Source organism: Nicotiana attenuata, chromosome 10, assembly GCF_001879085.1.
Source record: "Nicotiana attenuata strain UT chromosome 10, NIATTr2, whole genome shotgun sequence".
NCBI classification, from domain to species: Eukaryota; Viridiplantae; Streptophyta; class Magnoliopsida; order Solanales; family Solanaceae; genus Nicotiana; species Nicotiana attenuata.
In genome coordinates this window covers 7,376,427-7,381,513 of record NC_031998.1, presented here as the reverse complement: position 1 = coordinate 7,381,513, position 5,087 = coordinate 7,376,427, and positions in this window count along the sequence as shown.

The window sequence follows — 5,087 nt, the reverse complement described above, 5'->3', positions numbered from 1 at the left end:
ATGTGGATGCTTCAGCTGGAGGTGCATTATTGAGTAAGACATTCACCGAGTGCAAAATCCTTCTTGACAAGATGTCACAAAATTCGGGGTGGATGACTAGAGCTACAACACTGGCACCCATAGTGCATTCAGTTCCTCTTGACCCAAACAATTAACATGCAGAGAATATGGCCACACTCATGACCCAGATGAGCATATTAACGAAGAAGATTGATGAGATGGGCACAAAACAGGTGCACATTGTTGATACAACAAATGGAGGGTTGTGTACACCTTGTATTAATCAGTCCTATGTGTGCTCATGGAGCGGAGAAGGAGAAAATCAAGGGCCACGGGAAGATATGAATTATGTCAACAACTATGGGGGCCAGAGACAAGGAGCACAGAGTGGAGACCGCAGCAAAATCAGCAGTACAAGCCTAATATGCAGCAGCCTGGGGGTATGCACCCTCAAAACCAATTAGTGCCAGTACCTTATCAGAAACCACAGGGTTATCCACAGCAAAATCAGTAGCAATTAGCTTATCAACCACCCCCTCAGCAGCAAGATAACAATATGGTGGAAATCAGGGGTATGCTTCAGCAACTCATTGGGTCAAATAATAAAGTGCAGGAAAAATTGGCAGTGCATGATTCAGCCATAAAGAATATTGAAACGCAGCTGGGTCAGCTGTCCATGGCTTTGAACAACCGTCCTCAGGGAACTTTACCTGCAGACACAAACATAAACCCCAAGGAGCAAAACCCGAATCAGCTGATGGCAGTCAGTCTCCGGAATGGTAGAGATTTAGATAGAGAGCAGGAAATTGCACAAGCCAGCAAGAACACTACACCAGCCACTCCAGTTCAATTAGAGGTAGAAGAACCAACCGAACTTACTGAAGTGGTGGTTGAGCAGAGTCAGGAGGAAAAAGGCAAAGAAAAGGAGAACGAGCAAGTTGCAGAACAGGTGGCACCTCTTGTGCCGAAAAATCCTAACAGAGAGAAGCCAGCAAGCAATGCACAAAGGGTGATACCTGCACCCTTCCCTCAGAGACTGGTCAAACAAAAGAACTCAGACCAATACAAAAAGTTCATGGAGATGCTGCGTCAAATTCAGTTGAATATTCCTCTGATGGATGCCTTGAGGGAGATGCCTGGTTATGCCAAGATGATGAAAGATCTAATGTCACGGAAGTTTGATTTTCAGGATCTATCCACCGTAACTCTGACACAGACCTGCAGCATAGTGGTGGCAAAGTCGATGGCTCAAAAGATGTCCGATCCAGGTAGCTTCACTATTCCATGCACAATTGGAAGTTATGCCTTTGCAAAGGCGTTGTGTGATTTGGGAGCCAGCATAAATCTGATGTCGCTGGCAGTGTACACTAAACTGGGCATCGGCAGAGCTAGACCGACTTCTATGCTGCTACAGCTGGCTGATCGCACTGTGAAAAGACCAACTGGTATTCTTGATGATGTGCTAGTGCAAGTGGGGAAGTTCGTGTTCCCTGCAGACTTTGTGATTCTGGACTGTCAGGTGGATGAGGAGATACCCCTTATTTTAGGGAGACCATTTTTAGCCACTGGGAGAGCACTGATAGACTGTGAGACTGGGGAACTTAAAATGAGATTGAACGATGAAGAAGTCATATTCAATGTTCAGCAATCAATGAGGAGACCCAGTGAATATGCTAATTGCTCTCTAGTGGAGGCAGTGGATGTAATCCTGCAAGAAGATGATAGGACCCTAACTGTGAAAGATCCATTGGAGGCATGTCTGACGAATTTAGAAGAAATGGATGGTGAAGGGTTAGCTGAATGGGTTATGGCACTGGAAGGCCGAGGGTTTTGGTCAAGGGAACCTAAGTTCGAGTCCCTTGAGCTGGAAAAAAAGGCCACTCCGCCAGCAAAGCCATCAATAGAGGAACCACCCTAGCTGGAGCTGAAGCCACTCCCAAATCACCTCAGGTATGTATTCTTAGGCCCTGATTCGACCTTGCCTGTTATTATATCATCCTGTTTGCTAGATGTGCAGGTAAAACGGCTCTTACAGGTACTGCAGGATAACAAGACTGCCATTGGTTGGACCATGGCAGACATAAAGGGTATCAGCCCAGCCTTCTGTATGCATAAGATTCTCCTGGAGGAGGGGCACAGACCTTTCAGGGAACATCAGCAAAGGCTGAACCCTAATATGAAAGAGGTTGTAAAGAAAGAGGTGATCAAATGGTTAGATGCGGGAATCATTTTCCCCATCTCTGATAGTAATTGGGTCCGCCCTGTCCAATGTGTTCCGAAAAAAGGGGGAATGACTGTTGTGAAAAATGACAACAATGAGTTGATCTTAACTCGTACAGTCACAGGGTGGCGAATCTGCATGGATTACCGAAAATTGAACACCGCCACCCGAAATGACCACTTTCCCTTGCCTTTCATTGACCAAATGTTGGACAGGCTGGCCGGAAGATCACACTTTTGTTTCTTGGACGGATATTCGGGGTACAATCAGATATCAATAGCCCCCGAAGATAGAGAGAAGACATCCTTCACCTGTCCGTATGGCATCTTTGCCTTTCGGAGAATGCCCTTTGGGCTTTGCAATGCACCAGCGACTTTTCAACGGTGCATGCTAGCCATCTTCACAGATATGGTGGAGGACATTATGGAAGTCTTTATGGATGATTTCTCCGTGGTGGGAGATTCATTCGAAGACTGTCTTCACAACTTAAGCAAAGTGCTCAAAAGATGTGTGGAGACAAACTTAGTGTTAAACTGGGAGAAGTGCCATTTTTATGGTACAAGAAGGGATAGTCCTGGGACATCGAGTGTCCAGAAAAGGAATTGAGGTCGACCATGCTAAGGTTGACGTGATTGAGAAGATACCACCGCCCACTTCAGTCAAGGCGGTGAGAAGTTTCCTTGGTCCCGCCGGGTTCTACCGGCATTTCATAAAAGATTTTTCCAAATTGCTAACCCATTATGCAAACTCCTTGAAAAGGATCAACCCTTTGTGTTTTCTAATGATTGCAAGTTTGCATTTGAGGAACTGAAGAAGAAGTTGGCAACTGCACCCATCATTGTTGCTCCCAACTGGGAGCAACCATTTGAGCTCATGTGTGATGCTAGCGACTATGCTATAGGAGCAGTCTTGGGGCAGCGAAAAGATAAGTTGATGCACCCGATTTACTACGCAAACAGAACGCTAAGCGGTGCACAGCTCAACTACACAGTGACGGAGAAGGAGATGTTGGTAGTTGTGTTTGCTTTTGACAAGTTCCGATCATATCTGATTGGTTCTAAGGTAATTGTGTATACTGACCATGCAGCTCTCAGGTACCTCATTGAGAAAAAGGAGTCGAAGCCGCGCCGATTCGTTTAGTGCTGCTATTGCAAGAATTCAACCTCGAAATTCGTGACCGTAAGGGCACTGAAAATCAAGTCGCTAATCATCTATCATGACTTGAAGGAGCTTTAAAATCAGTCGAGGTCGAAGAGATTCTAGAAACCTTTCCAGACGAGCAGCTGCTCGCAACCAGTCTTGAGGATGCACCATGGTATGCAGATTTTGCAAACTGGCCTGCGGTATTGTTCCCTATGACCTTTCACCTGTCCAAAAGAAAAAGTTCTTTCGTGATTGCCGCATGTATTATTGGGATAAACCTATTTGATTCGAATATGTGTTGATAACATTATCCGGAGGTGTGTCCCCGAGATAGAACAATCTTCAATTTTGCAGGCTTGTCACGCATCAGCATATGGAGGACATTTTGGAGGGGTCAGAACAGCTACGAAAGTGCTGGAGGCCGGATTCTTTTGGCCAACTGTGTTTAGAGATGCACACCTCTGGGTAAAGGGCTGCAATGAATGCCATAGGATGGGAAACATTTCCCGTCGCCATGAGATGCCAATGAAACCAATTCAAGAAGTAGAGGTGTTTGATGTTTGGGGGATTGACTTCATGGGTCCCTTCGTCAGCTCATTCGGCAATAAGTACATACTTGTGGCGGTGGATTATGTGTCTAAATGGGTGGAAGCTGCAGCCTTGCCCACCAATGATGCAAGAGTGGTGGTTGGATTTCTGAAAAAGAACATATTCACCCGGTTTGGGATACCAAGAGCGATCATCAGTGACGGAGGCACTCACTTCTGCAATAGAGCCTTCGAGAAATTACTTGCTAAGTATGATGTGCACCACAAGGTGGCTACTCCTTACCATCCACAGACCAGTGGGCAAGTTGAAGTGTCCAACAGGGAGATAAAGAGTGTACTAACGAAGACTGTGAATGCCACTCGAACTGATTGGGCAAAGAAGCTTGATGACGCACTCTGGGCTTATAGAACTGCGTTCAAAACACCAATAGGTATGTCACCATACAAGTTGGTATTTGGGAAGGCCTGTCACCTACCTGTGGAGTTAGAACATCGTGCTTGGTGGGCGCTGAAACAATTGAACATGGATCCTGAAGCAGCTGGACAAAATCGACTCACGGAGCTGCATGAGCTGGAAGAATTTAGGTATCAAGCCTTTGAAAGCACGAGGCTCTACAAGGAACGAATGAAGAAAATGCATGACAAGCACATCGTGGACAAAGACTTTAAACCCGGTGACATGGTACTATTGTATAATTCACGGTTGAGATTGTTTCCGGGTAAGTTAAAGTCCCGATGGTCAGGGCCATTCAGAGTGGTGCAAATGTTTGCAAGTGGAGCGGTTGAGATTGAATCAGAAGACGAGACAAACGAATTCTCCGTCAATGGACAAAGGTTGAAACATTACCTTGGATAGCTGAAGAAAAAGGGGAGACAATGGTGACAATTTAAAAGAACCCCAATACGAGAATGAGGAGTAAGAGCTCAACTACTTGCGTCGTGCCGCGACGTTAAATCAGGCGCTGCGTGGGAGGCAACCCACGAATTTGTTGTAAGTGTAATGCATAACTTCATAAAAAAAACATTTAGTAGCAGGAACACGCCCAGACCGCGGTCCCAGCGTAACCGCGGTAGGACCGCGGTCCAGGACCCTCTCTGAAGTTCTCTACCGCGGTCCCAGCGTAACCGCAGTCGGACCGCGGTCAAACACCCCCTCTGAATCTGGTCTACCGCGG